The 19,529-nt window shown below is 34.7% G+C and overlaps 1 protein-coding gene across 1 annotated transcript in view; it reads right to left on the bottom strand.

The window, feature by feature from the left end:
* Positions 1-19,529, bottom strand: part of CNTN1 (contactin 1) — a 278,854-nt gene that overhangs the window by 22,636 nt on the left and 236,689 nt on the right. The gene's annotated exons all lie outside the window — the stretch shown is intronic.

Below are 19,529 nucleotides of genomic sequence, written 5' to 3'. Positions count from 1 at the left end.
TTTGTAACTTATTTAGAGTGTATGTGCATAGAACATAGATTTCCTAATAAATATGCTCTAATAAGTAATATATTAGTTGCCTACAGAGGAGAATGGATTTATTTAACTGTATGTATTTTTCCTTTTTGAGTGTGTGTGTGTGTGTGTGTGTGTGTGTGTGTCAGAGAGGGGGAGTGGTGCTGAGGAGATCGATTTTTCTAGAATTTAGACAACAGTGGTCATATTTCACAACCTACTTCTAATAAGATCTCATCCTTCCCATTAAATAGTATACAAAAATTTCAAGAATACTTATTTAATGTTAAATATTAAATTATCTTATTTAAATATTTATTTACTAGCCTGGGCCAGGGCATTTACTTGTCTAGATTCATCCCTACTTAAGAATATTTTTAACCATCGTTCCTTAAAAGAAGGACACTGTGTAGTACAGCAAAACATATCCTCTACAACCATCTAATAATATGGTAGTAGATTTTATGTAATTGTTTTTTGCTTTTGTTCTTTTTTCTATAACGTTCCTCAGGATAAGCCAATAGCAAAATACCAAAGTACAATACGATAAAAATTAATCCTATGAAGGTGCAAAAAATGTCTCGTAAACACACAGCTCACTGACCTTTTGTACTGATAAATTCAGAAAATGATTGCATCTCTTGGGAATGGATGGAAGGGGGTAACTCCAGAGAGAATGCATTCTCCATAGGGACAATATGGCCCTCATGGAGATGAAAACTAGATCTTGCGAGTTGAAAGGATCTAAGATAGTACAATGGTTTTTGCATCTCCAAAGATGCAAAATGTACATGAAGAGATATGCAGAATATCTGTGGTATTAAAATGTCATGGGTGGCACAGTTTCTAGGCAAAAATGTGTAAAAGGGCTTATTAGTGAGGTAGTAATGAAACAAGGTTGAGAAACACTGATATGGAGTATTATCTCTCCCAATCATGCTTTTGTTTGGAATTGGATGGCAAAAGTTTAAGGCATAATAAAACAGATTTTGATGTATTCATTTATTATTCACAATAATAGTACATAGTATCATTTACTATTCATAATAACAGGAGGTAACAATCTATTCATCACTTATTACTCACATACAAGATAGACACTTAATCCTATTCTACATATAAAGAATAGAATATACCTTTTCTAAATAATCAATGCATATAAGTAATACAAATATATACAAATATATAGGAATAATATAGGCATCTTGATTAGAGGAGTCAAATTTTTCAGGGTATTAGAAAACCAATTAAGAATCTCACAGAAATAGATTTATATTTCATGAGCTGGGGAGATAATGGTACTGGCCAAGGTTGAGACAGATAAGACAAAATACAAAAATGAATATGGGACCTAGTCCTATTCTGAGTAAGATGGAAAGTGATTGCAAGTTTTTGTACAGGTAAGTGCTGACATATGTGAAAATGATCACTGTGGTCATTCTGTTGAGAATGAATTGTATGGTGCTAGCTAAGCACAAAGCAGAGAACACAGATATCTAATGCAATAATCCTGAAGATAAAGCATGATCACTGAACCATGATGGTAGCAGCAAACCTAGAGGTTTCTAGATATATTTTAGTGGTGAAACCAATAAGATTTTTTGATGAAATGAATATGGTATGTAAGGAGGAAAAAAAGTTAAAGATGACTTCAAGGAATATTGGAAATGTTTTGTTGAGATGGGTAAAAATGTAGGAAGAGCAAATATAGTGGGCCAGGGGGAAAGTTTACTTTAGATATGTAAGCAGAAATAGTGGTTAGTGATTAGAGAGTTGAATAAATCAGAGACTTATAATGGAGAGCTTTCAGCCTTTAAATCCTTGGAACTGTATAAGATTACTTAGACACTAAGAGGGATACAGTTACTGAAGTACTGAGTCCTAGGGCATTGTAAGTTCAAAAGTTGGAAATATGACCAGGAGCCAGCAAAGGAGACTGAGAACAGCAGCTTGTGAGGGAGGAGGAAAATCAAGAGAAACTGGTGCCCAGAAAGCCAAGGAGGAGAAAGTGATCAACTGTATTGATGCTACTAAGAGATTAAATAAGGACTCCTTGATTAAAAACATGAAGGTCATTGGTGACCTTGACAAGAGATTTTTGATACAGTGTTGGAATGAAAACCTGATTGAAGCAAATTTAAGACAGAATTGGAGAGGGGAATTACAGATTGTGAAGATGGACAAATTATCTGTTGCATTTTGCTCTGAAGAAAATCATAGAATCATGCAATAGCTACAAAGAGAGAGCTTTCTTTTCTTTTCTTTTCTTTTTTCTTTTCTTTTTTCCCTTACCTTCTCTTCCTTTCATTTCCCTTCCTTTCCTTTCCTTTCGTTTCCTTTCCTTTCCTTTCCTTTCCTTTCCTTTCCTTTCCTTTCCTTTCCTTTCGTTTCCTTTCGTTTCCTTTCCTTTCCTTTCGTTTCCTTTCCTTTCCTTTCCTTTCCTTTTCTTTTCCCCCTTAAAGATGGGAACTATTGCTAAATGCTTGTAGGCTGATGCAAAAAAAATTGAATAGAGAAAAATAAAATTATCATGCAGAAGAGAAAAGAAAGAATGGCTGAAGCAATACCCTTGAATTAACAAGAGGTGTTGGAATCTGTCTCATATGTGGAGAGCGGACCTTGAGTAAGAAAGAACACCGAGTTCCTTCAGGGTATTAGGAGGGAAAGTATGGCACATGGTTAGATGTTGGCTGCTTCTGACTTCTTCCATTTTCTCAGAAAAACAGAAGAAGTTATTGACAAAAGAGGAAGATAGGAAAGATATGTTGGAAACTGAAGGAAGGAGAAGTGCAAAAGAGTTGTCAAGAAGAGGATAAGAATGAACGTATGAGGAAAATCTAGTGGAATGGCCCAGCAGGACTGTGGTCCTGCTTAAAGTGAGTTGTCATGAATTCAAGGTGGTGTAACCAGTCTTAATGTTGGGTATTTTTCTTTAGCCACCTTTAGCTTTGAGAATGTAAACATAGATATAAGTGAACAGTTGGACTTAATCCATGAAATATCAAGTGAGTATGTGAAGTAAGAGAAGTAAAGATATGTGTGGGGATTCTATAAAAAGGAGTAATTATAATCTGTGGCTGTGGGAATTAAGGTAGATATGAAGAAATTGAGAAAGAAACAGAAAAAGTGATAAGATCAATGGCTTATGGTTTCTTGTGGGTCAAAAATTTTGGAAGTCAGAGTACTAAAAGATGAGAGGAAAGATAGGTGGTGGTCAGAGACTAGACTCTTTGATATTATAAAAACAGCAATAATAAGGTGGGAATGGAACCACAGGAAGGACAACATAAATGAGCAGTATTTCAAGTGAGAGGATAGGGTAATGTATGGATTATCTATATGCATATTGAAATCAACAAAAGGTATGACAGAAATAGTTTTGGAGACATTTACAGTGATCTGGGCTTGTAACTCCTCAAGGAATGAATAGAAATGATCCAGGGAATTGGTAAAAAAAAAAACAAAAAAAAAAAAACCAAAACAAAACTTCAAAAAGGGAAAATGAATGAGAGGAACAAATGCTATGAGATTCCAAGCAGGGTGTTTTGGACAAGAAAGGAGAATACTACCGAAGCAGCAACAAGAAGCAAGGACAACTACCCTGCCACCAGGCCCAGTGTCCACGGTGTCTGAACAGACTGCAGGAGAAGCAATGTCATTGGGTAGAGCAAGGTTTCAGATGAATTAAGGGGAAGGAAATATTCAGTGAAGAGATGGACACTACAGGAGACTTTGCTGATGACTGACCATGAATTCCAGAGGTCAGAGTGAGAGGTTTTAAGAGTTATGTATGGATAGAAATGGAATCATAAAAGGAGCACCCAGAACTCCTTAATCAGGGACTCCTGGGCTACTTTTGGTTAGTGTAGTAAATGAGACCTATGGGAATGCTTAGACCTGAGGGTCTCCAGGCAGATAGTGTTGGGGGTAAATTTTGGGCATGGGAATGGACAGGGAGATCTTGGCAGGAGCTATTCAGGCACATAGTACAACAGAAATTTGTATTTAATCATAGTTTGGCTTGGCCACGTGAGGAGCATAAAGGGAGAATGAGGCAAACTATACATAAGGTAGTGGTTTTAATTACAGGCCATGGAATGCTGCAAATAATGCTTTCACATACATTAAATATAATATCTAGAATTAAAGGAAAAAACAATTATATTGAGATACATTTATAGAAATATCAAGAAAGCAAATATATGTTTATTAGCACAATAAAATTTTATGTGCACATCAAATAATAAGAACAAAAGTCAGGTCTAATAAATGCCATATTTTTGAAGCAGTAATACTGCAACAGCTGAAATATTATATGAGAATATCTGCAATTGTTATTGGTGACAGTAATTTGTTACTTCAATTCATATTTCAAGGAATAATACATTTGACTTAGCAATTAGTGAAAGTTACCATGTCATTTTTTCTCATTAAATTTTCAATGACCACTCATCTTTTTGTTTTTGTTTTTTTTCAATGTTTTATGTATTATTTTTGACAGAGAGAGAGGGAGCAGGGGAAGGACAGAGTAAGAGGTAGACAGAGGATTTGAAGTAGGTTCTATGCTGACAGTAGTGAGCCCAATGCAATGCTCAAACCCACGAACCATGAGGTCATGACCTGAGCTAAAGTTGGACGCTCAACCTACTGATCCACCAAGGCAGTCCATGGGGACCACTCATGTTCTAGTTCACATTTAGGTCTGTGAACCCCTGTCTCCATTGTGATCAGAAGCAGGTTACTGAGGCAGGGCAGGAAGACAAGATCATCAAGAAAGAGGAATTGAAAGTCCAGGGCATTGGAAGGATCATCCACACAGATGTTCATATCCAAAGAATTCACAACTTTTGGGCACATCTACTTTGAAGCAGCCCCTGTGGATTGAGTCTCCTTAAGCTACTCCTCTGTAATCTACAACATCCTTCACTCTTCCAGCTTCTAATGGCCATGTGACCAAGGGTGTTAATTTGCAGGGCCTGAAGCTGTAGGTTACTGAAGAAAGACAACTGGCGGGAGAAATACATACTTTTGTAATACGTTCTAAACGATTTATTTCCTCTTGGTCTGGCTCATTTTGCAGAAGGTGTCTGTAAAAAGTGTCTCTGGAATGTCTTTTGCTTCACTGAATTGCTTTCATACTGTGAATAATCTACTGAGGGGGCTGACTTCTAGCCTTACCTAACTTTGGGAAGGACTTTGAGACCCAAACATTCCTTTCATAAATCACTAAAGCTGGTCCCTAAAGTAGTATTAAATGGACCATTTTAATATGTTGATATATCACTTTCCAGTTTAAGTGTTTCATATTCCTTCTTATTATAGCATTAAAGGTTTCCAGTTCTATTTGTGAGAAATTTCCAGGGATTCAGTTTTAACAATGACAAACTCATTTTCTTTTCTAAGTAGTTTTAAAATTTGTGTTACTGTGGGCAAATATCAAAACTACAGAGTGAAAATTTAAAGTCAACTCTCTTTCTCAGCACAGATAATTATCTTTATATTTTCCTGAAAGGGTTACAAATTTCAACATAGCCTATAATGTTTCAAAGGAAATTAATTTTGAAATGGTGTTTTGATGGTTGATGTATATGTCAAAGATAACATAATTATTTTAATTCACTTATTTGTTGCTCTTATTTAAGGAGAAAATATAAAGCAACATCCTATGATTTGAGGGGGTGTACATATATCCTAATATTTCTTCCTTAGGATTATAGAATATTTTCACTCCATTTGTGTATAGAGAATAGAGAATCTTACTGTAATTTTTATGCCACTAATGTACCAACATTCATAAATGTGCAAAATTGAGCTTACTAATAATTAAAATTATACATATAAGACATGCCATTGCAAAAGATTATTCATTTTCTCATGATCAATGTATTGACACAAAAAATTTGTTGGAACTTTATATTCCACAGAGTTTGGGATTATGAAAACAAGATGAAAATAGAGAACTATTTAATAAAACTGGAATTTTGCTGATACCCCAAATTCAGAAAAGTTCATCTTTGAATGAAGATATCTCCCTTAGTACAACTGCTTCATTTTCTGAAACTTCTTCTGTGTAATTACATTCTTCAAAACTGATAAATTCCTTTAATTTACAACTCCTTTTTTGAGAACACTTACTTTATGTAGGAGTCCCTAACCATGCTAGGTTCCATTAGCAATGTTCTTTTCAGATTCTAACCTCCTAGTTCAACTTTTTAAATTTAGAAAACATCACCAAATGCAGTCTTTGAGGGGAAGGGATTGTCTCATAGGTTTGAGTATTGCAGAATATATAATCTAAACTACAAAACAAAGCAAAAATAGTTACAATTTTCCTACAGCTGTAATTACTTAAACTCTTCCTTGAACATTTCTGTTTACCCATCCAAATATTCTTTAACAGTTACTGACTTTAGATCGGACTTCTCTCAGTTTATGGACATAATCCTTGGTAACTTGTTCAACATTATTAATCCTTGTTTTAATCTAAAAATTCACATGTGATTACCATTCCTTATTACCTCAGTAAAAATAATCCTGCCTAAATTGTCTATTTTTGAAACTAACTTTGTATCTTTCCTATAACTTTTTGTCCTTCTGTTGCACTTTTATGAAGCTGCTCTTTGACCCAGTTTTCCCTTCTTCATTTTTCTATATCCTCATTTATTTTAGTTATTTACCTCATTATTCATCTTGTTATCTAACTTTTAATATTAAGTAGAAATCTTTTTCTGTTTCCTTGCCAATATACTCTCCAGTTTTTGCTCAGATGTTCACTCCTTGAAGAAATTTTCACCATCCCCATCTGAATTAAATCTTGATCACTTTGAGCATTCGTGGAAATGCCATTTTACTAGTTTAGTAAAACCAATTTGAGACAATATGGAAAAGATTTTCAGAGAGTCTCTGGTAAAGGTCCTTCATTTAAGATGGAGCTTTGACAGAGACATACCCCTTCTTCCTTGGACATTATAGAGTCTGCGTGCACTAATTCCTAGCTTTGCTACAGCCATACTATAACCACAGAGAGAATCAGCCTTAAATACACCCGGTTCTGAGACCCCTCTGGTGGAGATGTAAGATGCTGGGAGGGAATGGCCTTGATTACATTTTTGAGACACTGATTTCACTAAGGCCTAATAGCCACCTATTTCTTAAGCAATTTAGAGTTGAGGGTTTGTTATAGACAGCTGAAAATATTTTAATAGATACAATCTCTCTGCTCAGCTACTTAAATTATTCAACTAAAAGCAATGAATCCTTGTTTCCCTTATCTCCTACTACATTAACCATGCAAGTTGCCAACTTTGGGTGATGTCAACAACCATCTGCTTTCTCTGTATCCAGGCTGGTATGAATTGAAGATAGTTATATAATTATGCCACTTGGTTCTCTGACAAATTTGTTATTTGACCTCAGCTGGTCTCTCAGTTTTGCTAGATGATTCTTTTCCTTTTTTTTTTTTTTTTAAATCTATCTCCATCTGGATGACTGATGGACATAGCATGAACTAGCACATCAAAATTTGAGCTCTTCCTCCTTTTCTCCAGTCATCTATTTTTAGTAGATGATTCTGTTGGCCATTTCAGTAGATGATTCTGTTGCCTAATCTAAATTCTTAGAGTCATGCCAAATCCTCTTTCACATCCCTTATCAAATCATCAGAACATATTGTTGGGTCTTCTTCCAAATAAATCCTGACTGTACTTCTCACTTCTACTATGACCACACTAGTCAAAGCTGATTTCATCTCTAGCTTAGACTGTCACCTTTTGGTTTGTAACCACTCTCCCTGTTTCTAGAGATTCATAGTGATTTCTGGTCCACCATTTATGAGATTTCTACTTCCTTCCAAAGAACAGATAAAATAAGACTTGTAAAATATCCATCTGATCATGCCATTTCCCATCTTAAAATGCTTCAATGGCTTCTCATCACATTTAGAGTAAAATCCAGTCTTTAACCAGGACCTGTAAACCTTGTTATGATTCAGGTTCCAACTACTTCTCCACCATAATTGTGTCTACTCTCCCCACGCCTTGCTCAGTCCCAGTAACACTGGTCTCCTTGCTGTTCCTTGAACAGCCAAAGGCACTCCTAGAATAAGGCTTTATATTGTTCGAATAGGAATACTTTTCCTCCAGATAACCACATGGACCTTTCCCTCACCTCATATGGTTCTCTTTTCCAGTGTTATCTCATCAGATCAAGCTGTTCCTCCCACTCATTGAAAATGTAGGTCCTAGCTATCTTCCATCACTCTTTACCTACCTTCTTCTGGTTTACTTTCTTCTTCAGGTATTATCACTATCTGTTGTTATATGTTGACTGATTGATCTTGCCTCCTCTCTTTAGAATGTAAGCTCTGGGAGGTTGGCTTAGAGAAAGAAATAAGACCTTCACCCACAGTATTTTATGGAAGATTTTCTCTTGAAATTACCAGAAATTACCAGTAACTTTGTTATGGGATGAATTTTGTCCCTTCAAATTCCCATGTTGAGGCCCTAACCCTCAGTACCTCAGAATGTGACTGTATTCAGAGATAGTCTTTAAAGAGGTAATTAAGTTAAAATAAGGTCATTAGGGTCAGCTCTAATCCAATATGACTGGTTTTCTTATAAGAAGAAAAACTCAGGACACAAACATACAGAGGGAAGACCCCATGAAGATAGGGGGAAGACAGCTGTCTATAATCCAAGGAAGCCAACCCTGCTGACATTTTGACCTCAGACTTCTAGCCTTCAGAGCTGTGAGAAAGTGAATTATTGTTTAAACCACTCAGTCTGTGGAACTTTGTTATGGTAGCTCTAGCAAGGTAATAGACACCTCTAAAATGTCAGATTCAATAAACTTTCTTATTCATCAACTTTGTCAATCCTCTTTTAACTTCTACAACTTTGAAATAAATTATGTAAATTAGTACTTTTAAAAATATAATTTAACAAAAACAACAACAACAACAACAACAGAGCACTTGCATACTTAACAGCCAGGCAAAGAAATAACATTGTCACCATCCTATAAGCCCCTTCCTGATTGCCCTCTGCCCCCTCACAAGGCAACATGGTACTGAATTTTGTGTTAAGCATTTTTCTCTTTTGGGGGAAAGTTTTACATGTCACTTACATACCTCTTTAAACATTGCTTCATTATTTTCTGCTTTTGGATTTCATAGAAGTGGACTTAAATCATATCTATTATTCTATAGCTTGTTTGTATGCACTAAATATTTGAAGGTTTTTAAGATGAGAATTCATTATTTTGCACATAAATGAACCATATTGATCTAACATTAATGACTTTGAAATGCAAACTTGAAAAAATATTTGCTACAAATAGGGTATGAAAATGCTAATTACATTGCTTTACAAAATGAGCATAAAATTTTAAGGAAAATTATTAATGTTAAACAGAAAAAAAAACATAAACAGAACTTCTTAGAAATAAAAATATAAGTAGCTATTAAACATATTATTCACCTCAATAGTAATTAAAAATAATAAAAATTATGAGATATTTTTGCCCAATTAACCAAGAATTTTTGAATACTGAAATGCTAGTAAAAATTGTTCAATGATAAAATATAGGCATTACTGTTTAGATAGCAATTTGGCAATTATCAAATATTTGCCAAGTGTTGGAAAGGTTCTTCCTTCTAATCCAGTATTCTACTTGGAGAATCTTTTCTAAAAAATAAGAAATTTTGAAAAAAAGATTTATATACAATGTTGTCCATTATGATGTTATTATAACACTGTAAAAGAAAATACAGAGGGGCGCCTGGGTGGCTCAGTTGGTTGAGCGTCCAACTTTGGCTCACGTCATGATCTCGCGGTCTGTGAGTTCGAGCCCCACGTTGGGCTCTGTACTGACAGCTCAGAGCCTAGAGCCAGCTTCAGATTCTGTGTCTCCCTCTCTCTCTGCCCCTCCCCCACTCATGCTCTGTCTCTCTCTGTCTCAGAAACAAACATCAAAAAAAATTAAAAAGACAATATACAGAATAACTAAATATAGTTGCCACATTGTTATCTGTGATTGTTGGTGATCAAGTGATATTAATCATTATTTTCTATATCTTAGGTAAGTCTCCCTTTTAGATATATTTATAATGCAGCCCCGATAGCTACGGGTTTTCTCGCCCTATATTTTTAATAGTGTTTCTAATACGGATTTCTATATCATGAAATCAATTTATAAGTTAAGAGCAATTTTACTTCTTTTCTCTAATTTCATTTAACATATCCTAAAAAGCCAGGTTTGGCTGGGTTTTTCTTGTCAGTTTTTTTTTTTTAATTTTTTTTTTTAACGTTTATTTTTGAGACAGTGAGAGACAGAGCATGATCAGGGGAGTTTCTTGTCAGTTTTGATGGTTATCATGCAAAGCTACTTAGTTTTGGAGAAAGTGTGCTACATTTTTTCTTGGATTTGCAGCAGCATTTCTGGTGGTCATTATGTCCTTCTGCCTATCCCTGGGATAAAAACGTGAGAACTACATTCCTAGATGCTCTTGCCAATGAGAGGCACAGAGAAGGGGTGGGATGTGGAAGGGCCCAGAAAAGCAGAAGCCCCTGCTGCTTTTGCAGCAGTGGGCAGGGCTCTGGGCCTCGATGGTGCCCAAGGTTCCAGTGGTGCCAGTGCCCTCACAGCTTCTCCTGTGGTTCCCTCACTTGGGAGCTGCAGGCAGATGGACCACCAACAGGGGCTCCTTTCCACTGCAATTTCTTATTTTTCTTAAAGCCAGCAGACATTCTAACAACTCTTATAAAAGGTTTTATTTTCTGTTTAAGAATCTAATTCAATACCTGATTAAAATATCCAGAGATGTTTCATCTTTCCTCAAAGATGAAACCTCTTTCACTGAAAGAAGACAGAAAAGAAAGAACTTCATAGAAAGCTATGGGTTGATCCTATGAGGTAGATTTTATCAGAAACTAGTTCAACTACTATAGGATTGATCAGAGATCCATAATCTATTGATTAAGGTTATTGATAAGTCTAAGGGCTGCTTGTAAAATGGGTGAACTGGCTCCCCATCACAGATAGTGTTTGAACTGAGGTTGAGAGAGAAAAAGCCATGAATGTCCTGCAGAGAATTCCAATGCTTGGAAAAGAGTCAAACAAGATGATGTAGACATTTCCCTCCAGCAACTTTATGAATCTTTTTTGCTATTCTTATCTTTTTTATCACTAAATTTCACATATTTTGATAATTCGTACAGAAAACCTTCTAAAGTGTAAATTTTCTCCCTCTGAAGCATATATAATGTCTCCGTACACATTCTTTAATCATTTGTCCTAGAAAAGGTCTTGTAGTGTGCTTTGCATCTCAGAGGAGTAACAGACTTGTTATCTTATAAAATGATTCTTTCTGGAAGGGAATCTACCTACGCTGATGGGCTTTCAGACTTGCTCTCTTCTTTACCAACTCCCCTTTGCTCCACATCAATATACTGTCTACACTACAACAAAAATGGTCTTTGATCAGGTTGCATCACTCATCTCTGAAAACACGCTGATATTCCCCCCAGAATAAAGTGCGGACTCCTGATGGAAGGCTTCAAGGATGGGGCGATGGGAGTTGGAATAAGCGAAAAAATGGTCTGAAATGAGTCTGAGATGCAGTCAAGGCCAGGCCTTTCACGGTGTTTTCCCCTATGCTGTCTCCAGCACAACCCCCACTGCTACTCACCAGTCACCCTGGCCTCCTTTCAGCTTCTTGAACATGGCGGGCTCTTTCCTGCACTCCCTGCACCTGTGACTCTCATTCCTACTTTTGTGGTATGGCTAGTTCCTTTCCTTTAAATTTCATACCAGACATCACCTAGTTAGGGCTTGACCTGATCATCCTATTCAAACCAGTTCTACTTCCTTTATTCTCTAAATTAGCCACTGATTTTTTTCTTATAAATCCTTAAACCTACATAAAAATGGATTTTATTTTTGATGTTAGTCCTTTATTCTCCTGATAACCTCTAGAATGCAAGCTTCAGGAGGGCTTGTTAATTATTGTAACCAATAACAAAGTAGAATGCCTGACACATTGTAGGTGTATGGTAGATGTATATTAAATGAATCAATTTTCTGGAGAACAAAAGTATTATGAAAATATGTAATGTTTTAATACTAAGTTTTATTTATCAAAGGAAAAAATTATTTGCACATTCTAATACTAAAGTACAGCCTCATAGACTAAGACCATCCTTCATAAACTAAAATTATTTTGGTCGTAAGTAAATCTTGGAGGATTATTTTTAATTTTTCTTTCTATTCTTATAATGCATTCCACTGGGGAGTTTCCCAACTAAATTATTTCTAAGTCTAAATAAATGAAGAAAATAATATATTTGGACTCTTGTGTTAACTTACTAGTAGCTAAAAGAAACCTTGGAGAAGATCCAGGAAAACCCGAGTTAGTTTAGATGCAGAAGTGCTATCTTGAAGTCAAATGCAGAGACACACAAAATATTATTTTGTTCAGATAGTTTTCCCTCCATTTCATGATTGTTATGAAAGTAGGAGTGTTATGTACAGCTGGGATGTCAGAAAAGGTTTTAAGTGGATAGTCATAATTCAAAGTTAGTGAAAGGAATCTATACTTTAGAGGTAATTAAAAATTTCTTAATGCTTTATTTATTTTTGAGACAGAGAGAAAGAGAGATAGAGAATGAGTGGGGGAGGGGCAGAGAGAGAGGGAGACAGAATCTGAAGCAGGGTCCAGGCTCTGAGCTGTAACCACAGAGCCCAATGAGGGGCTCAAACCCACGAACCATGAGATCATGACCTGAACCAAAATTGGATGCTCAACCTACTGAGTCACCCAGGCACTCCAAGGTAATTTAAAATGTAAGCTGTTTGTCAGCCTAGAAATACAAAGGCTGGATTGGTCCACTTGAACTCTCAAATTGATCCCACACAGAACTTAGCAAAGGAAGACAAACTATTTGGCTACTTCAAAATAGTTGGAGAGATAGCCTTTCCTAAATAATAATATTTGATTATGCCATAATCACAAATACAAGCTTTTAAAGTTATGATGATGAACTTATAAGAATGGCATTCAACTCTCATATGACATACCATTCCAATTTCTCATCTTAGTATATAATTTATTCATGGCAATCTATTTGTCCCAAATAATACAGGACATTTACAACATTACAGATTTGGGGGGGGGGTCACTAAATTATATAGTAGCCTATCATTAAAGAAGGCAAGATACAGTAATTCTAAGCCCATCATGTATACTACCCTCTCCTCCTGTTATATGGACTACTGTACAAGATTAGATGCTCAAAATAATTTTGGCTTTTGAAATGCTTACACTGAAAAAGTGATGAAATCAATATAACATTTTAATTTCATAATGTATGAATTAAATCTAAACATCCCAACTACCTTCTTGTTCCTTTTACAATGTACTAATAACTTAGGTAGTAGAGAAGGCGGCATGTGAGTAACAGAGTTAACATCTAAAGATTGTATCTAGAGAACAGTTTCCTGGTCCTTCCTCTGCTGCTAGTGGAAAGATAAGGACAAAGTGAGAAAACAAAATGCGTTTTTCATCAGTGTTTAAGTCAGTGGCTTTGGTTATATAGTTTAACTTAGTAACTTAGGAGTTGCCAAAAGTAGTAGGTTAAATTTTGAGTTTGCATCATCTATGGCAACATCAGAATAAACTACAGATTTATTAGGAGATACAAAATCAACAAGATGAATATACAGCAACTTTAAATCAAATGGAAAAGATGTCTTGTTCTTTTAGAACCTACCCTAGACCTGACTGACCACTGCCCTCTTTCCAGGACAGACCATTATCATCTTCTAATCATTCTATAATGATAACCTTATAATTCTACTCCTTAAATCTTTCTTCTCTACTATATACATTTTCCACAACCACCAAAGTGATTTTTCAAGTATAAACAACTGATCCTGTTATTCCTACCTCCTTGAAGCTTTCAAATGATTATGGATTGCCCTTAGGAAGAAGTCTGGCCTCTAAAATGCCCTTAAAAGTCTTCTTTGATTTGACTAAGGTATCTTTTACTAAAACTAAAAAGAAAAATAAAAGCTCAAAATATGCACATTCACACATAAATAAGGAAATACGTACTTCTCTGTGGATATTTATTTATGGCCACAGATCCTTGATAATCTATATTCTAAAATTTATAGTGAATATGTAACAAGCCAAACTAGCTTATTAAAATTTACATTCAAAGTATTTTGTAACTATTAGCACATTCTTAATTTAACTACTAATGATGTACAAAAACAAAAGATTCTTAAGAGACAATAGAGAATTTCTTAGAGATAGTACATTCGTGATGAAACATTTGTGGTGTTACATTTGCCTAGATGTGAACTGTAAACATCTAATGGGGAATAATGTATTAAGACAGCAGTACCAGTGCTCAGGTCAGAGAGAAGCAGAGATGCAAGTTACCATGTCAAATAAATTTTCTAGACTATCTCTCATATGAAGTCTTAAGCTTTGTAAGAACCAAACTGTGAATTAGCACATGGCATAATACAAACCATGTGCCTAAGGGAGAGAAGTGTATCAACATTCTGGAAATATAAATCATAATTTAAGTTATCCAAGTTATTCTTATAACTAAATTTTACTCTACGCAGAAATAGTAACTTCATTTAGCAGTTATTTGTTAAAACCCTGTTTTGTGCCAGATGTGTCCCCGAAGTACTGGGGATTCAAAGGTTGAAGAAGTCAGATAAGAGCTTGTTCCCATGGAGATTTACATTCAAGTAAGGATGGAGATAGATGATAAACAGCATAAATTAATACATGAAGTAATTTTGAGTAGTTATAAATATTATTAATAAAATAAAAGAGTGATGTGATAAGATATAGAAGAAGAGTAGGGGGCTATCTTAAATTGGTGGTCATACAAGTCTCCTCTGAGGAGGTGACATCCGAGCAGAAACAAAAATGACAAAAATGAACCTGCCATGCCAAGATTCAGAGAATTCAGGCAGCAGCAGGAACAAGTACAGATGTTTCAAAGTAAGGATAACATTGAATGTATGTTCACGAAGAGAAAGAAGGTCATGGAACAAAGATGAAATCACTTAATCGAGATAAGAGAGTTTGGCCAGATTATTATAAAGCACTACAGGCCATGGTAAGGAATTTAGATTTTATCCTGTGGGAAGTCTTTTTAAAAGGAGAGTTGCATGATTTGATTTAAGTATAAAAAGATCCCTCTGGCAGCTGCATAGGGAATGGACTGTACAAGGCCAAAACTGGAAGCCAAGAAAATTGTTAAAATCACAGTAGGGCCATCAAGGGGTGATAGTGATGTGGAAGAGAAGGGATATGAGATATATATGTATATATATATAAGATATGAGATATATATATACATATATATGTACATAATATATTGTATATAATATATATGTATATAATATATATGTATATATATACATATACATGCATATACATGTATATACATGTATACATGTATACATGTATATGCATGTATATGTATATATATACATGTATATGCATATATATGTATATATATACATATGCATGTATATATATGTATATAATATACATGTATATGTATATATATGTATATAATATATATGTATATAATATACATGTATATGTATATATATGTATATAATATATATGTATATAATATACATGTATATACATATATATGTATATATATGTATATAATATATATGTATATATGTATATATATGTATATATGTATGTATATGTATGTATATGTATGTATATGTATATAATATATATAGTATATATTATATATAATGTATATAATATATACTATATATATATAAGTATATATATATATAGTATATATATATAGTATACATATATATATACTTATGTATATATAGTATATATATAGTGTGTATATATATATATACTATATATATATACATATATATATATACATATATAGTAGCACATTTTAAATATATGAACTGTGGGGGCACCTGGTGGTTCAGTTGGTTGAGTATCTGACTGTGACTCAGGTCATGATCTCATGGTTCATGAGTTCAAGCCCCACATCAGGCTCTGTGCTGATAGATCCACTGTCCCCTCTTGCTCTGCCCTGACCTCACTCACACTCTCTCTCTCTCTCTCTCTCTCTCAAAAATAAACATTAGAAAAAAAAATATATATATATATATATGAACTATGCCTGGACATAATGTAGGCATTTCATGTATATTTCTTGAATGAATAAATAAATGAATGAATACATGAATAGCATAATGCTTATATAAACATTAAAACATAGCAATGTACTCTATTCCTGACATCATATTTTAGTCATGAGAACAGAAACAAAGGAAAGTATGAGGAGTCTTTTACATTCACAAGAAAGCCTAAAATTTTCATTTGCATTCACATGCTTCTTTCATTTCAAATAAGGTAAACAATTTGCAAATGAATCTAACTTAAAGAAGAAAATTTTAGAATGGGACGACCCACCAAACTTCTGACATTTCCTAATGTTAGTTGTGGAGTTTCTTCATAGAGTCATGGCTAGAATAAGAAATAAATAATAGAAATTCTGCCTTAATAAGAACATTGCCCGTTAGTTGGCAGAAAAAGGAAATTATTCACTTGAGGTTTCTAAAAATAGCTTGCTCTGTGCCTTCTGTACGCGGGCTGTTCACACTAGTGTCAGAGTGTGCCCGTGGTGGGCAGCATGGGGTCTCTGCCACCTCCCAAGAACCCATTGTTAATTGTTTAGAAAACTGATGAGCAAGTGGTTAAAAATACTGTTATTAAAATTGAAATTATTTAAATTTCTTAAGTAAATGAGGAAGTTTAAAACAAGGTAGTAAATTCTCAAAACTCATCACTTCCTAATTCCTCACTGCATTTTTAATAATAGTCTTTGAATGTTTATTTATTTTTGAGAGAGACAGAACACAAATGGAGGGGAGGGAGCAGAGAGACAGGGAGACATGATCTGAAGCGGGGTACAGGCTCTGAGTGTCAGTACAGAGCCCGACAGGGGGATCAAACTCACTGACTCTGAGATCATGACCTGAGCTGAAGTCAGACGCTGAACGGACTGAGTCACCCAGGCGCCCCTGTTCTGGCATTACAAAAAAATTTTTTCAGTTTGTTTTGAGAGAGAGAGAGAGAGAAAGAGAGAGAGAGAGAGAGAGAGAGAGAGAGAGAGAGAGAGAATCTTAAGCAGGCTTTGTGCACAGAGCCCAGTGTGGGGCTCAAACCCACAAACCGTGAGATCATGACCTGAGCCAAAACTCAAGTTGGATGCTTAACCGACTGAGCTACCCACGTGCCCCTATTTTACTGCATTTTAATATCATCAATGCTCTTGAGGTTATTCCTCTGCATCTGTGTGGTGGCCACCACCACATATGCATAATGGTGTGCTGCTCAGCATTTCATCGTAGCTCCACATTTAGTGATGTCATGTGGGAAGTTTGAAATCAGACATGACGGAAATATTTACACCACAGAAATTAGCAAAGTATAAAAGCCAGGGCTTCTCCTCACCCTAAGACAGTCTGCTGTTTAACATCTACCTGCACATCACTAGTTATCACTATGCTGAGGCTACTGTCACTGCTACGGCATCTCCAGCTACAAACTTCTGTAGTTTCAACCCCAGAAGCTGGGTTTTGCTTCACATCAGCGATGAAAAATGAAGGGTAAGGAAATAAAGAGAGCAGCAGTGGGGTATGGCAGGCTTCTTAACAAGGAAGGTTGGTTTTCAAATCGATTTACAGGGTTCTTTTGCACTTTACTACCCTCAAAATAAAGTGCTCATTTCCCTCTGATTTCCTTTGTGGAACAGCCCTGCTGAGTGTGAAACCACTCAAAGTGTGTGCTAGCAAAGTTCAGAAATTAGAAAATGTTTTAAAAATAAAAACATGCCATCTTCTCCTATCATTAGTAATGACTAAAAGGAAAACTAATGTTGGGGCAATGCAATGGGAAATGCACTCATATACAATGACAACAGGAAACTAAATAAATATATTTTAATTTGGCAACATAAAAGTAAAATACTTTATTAAATTATTTCAATTTAACCCGCAGAAAGATTAATTTATAAAAATGTATTCAAAATAGAATTATTTATTATAGTGGAAACCAAAATGGATAGATACATCTTATACATTTGAGAGAATATTGTGTATAATTTTAAGTGAAATTTAAAACATTTTGAATGACATGGGGACTGTTTGTGTAACATGATTCATAAAAGTAGGATATACCATTATACATTCAACAGAAGCAAAAATGCAAAATTATATATAAATGTAAATACAAATAAATATAAATATATAAATAATATATAATTTATAAGATATTATATATTGTAAATATATTATATATAATATATAATAATTATATAATTTATATAAAATATAAATATATAAATATATATATACACACACACACATACACACATACTGAACACTAATTGTAGCTAATTTAGAGTGTTTGGAATATGACTATTTTTTCTTTTCAAATTTTGGCAATTTACAAATTTTCTAAAGACACACTATAATAATGTCTAAACGAAAAAAAAAATCAACATAAGTTAAATGCATGAGAAAACCTATTTAAACAATTTGCAAATAAATCCAAACTTAAATGAGAAAATTCTAGAATGGCACTATTCACCAAATACATTAATCTATTTAGCTATAAATTATCATTTTTTTCTAAATCAGTGATCCCTGTCTTTAATTTAGCATCTTGCAGTGTTTCAGAGACTCATAAAGCTCTCAAATTAACATCATTTAATTCATTATAATTAATCTATAGCATGCAGGATGAGAAAAAAGTATCAAAATTTAAATAATAGTGTTCTACAAGTCCACACAAGAGATGAAGTCACTGCCTCAAGTATTTATTTTGGATTACCCAGTGCTGTGAGAAATACAGTTTGCAGAATAAGGACACATACGCTGAGACACAGAGAGAGATAGTAAAGGAAGGAGCTCCCATCTAGTTAGTGTCTTTCTATTTTATTACTATACTAATATACATAGGACAAAGAAAAAGGAGTTAGAAAAGTATTAATAGTAGTCCAGTGAATTTCTTTATTTTTTATTTTTTTTTAATGTTTATTTATTTTTGAGACAGAGACAGACAGAACATGAACCGGGGAGGGTCAGAGAGAGAGGGAGACACAGAATCTGAAACAGGCTCCAGGCTCTGAGCTGCCAGCACATAGCCCGACGCAGGGCTCGAACTCATGAGCTATGAGATCATGACCTGAGCCAAAGTCGCAGGCTCAACTGACTGAGCCACCCAGGCACCCCGTGAATTTCTTTTTGATAAAAGTTCGGATGTTAGTATTTAATGGTCCATTATTACGTAAAATTTTAATGCATTGTGGTATTTCTTTCCATTGAACTATAGTTGACATACAATGTTACAGGTGTACAACATAGTGATGCAACAAGTCTAGATGTAATGCTAGGCTCACCGTAAGTGTGGCTACCATCTGTTACCACAC

The sequence above is a fragment of the Panthera leo genome, chromosome B4 (assembly GCF_018350215.1).
Source record: "Panthera leo isolate Ple1 chromosome B4, P.leo_Ple1_pat1.1, whole genome shotgun sequence".
Classification (NCBI taxonomy): Eukaryota; Metazoa; Chordata; class Mammalia; order Carnivora; family Felidae; genus Panthera; species Panthera leo.
The sequence above is the reverse complement of the archived record's forward strand: the minus strand, read 5'-3'. Positions and strand labels throughout refer to the sequence as shown.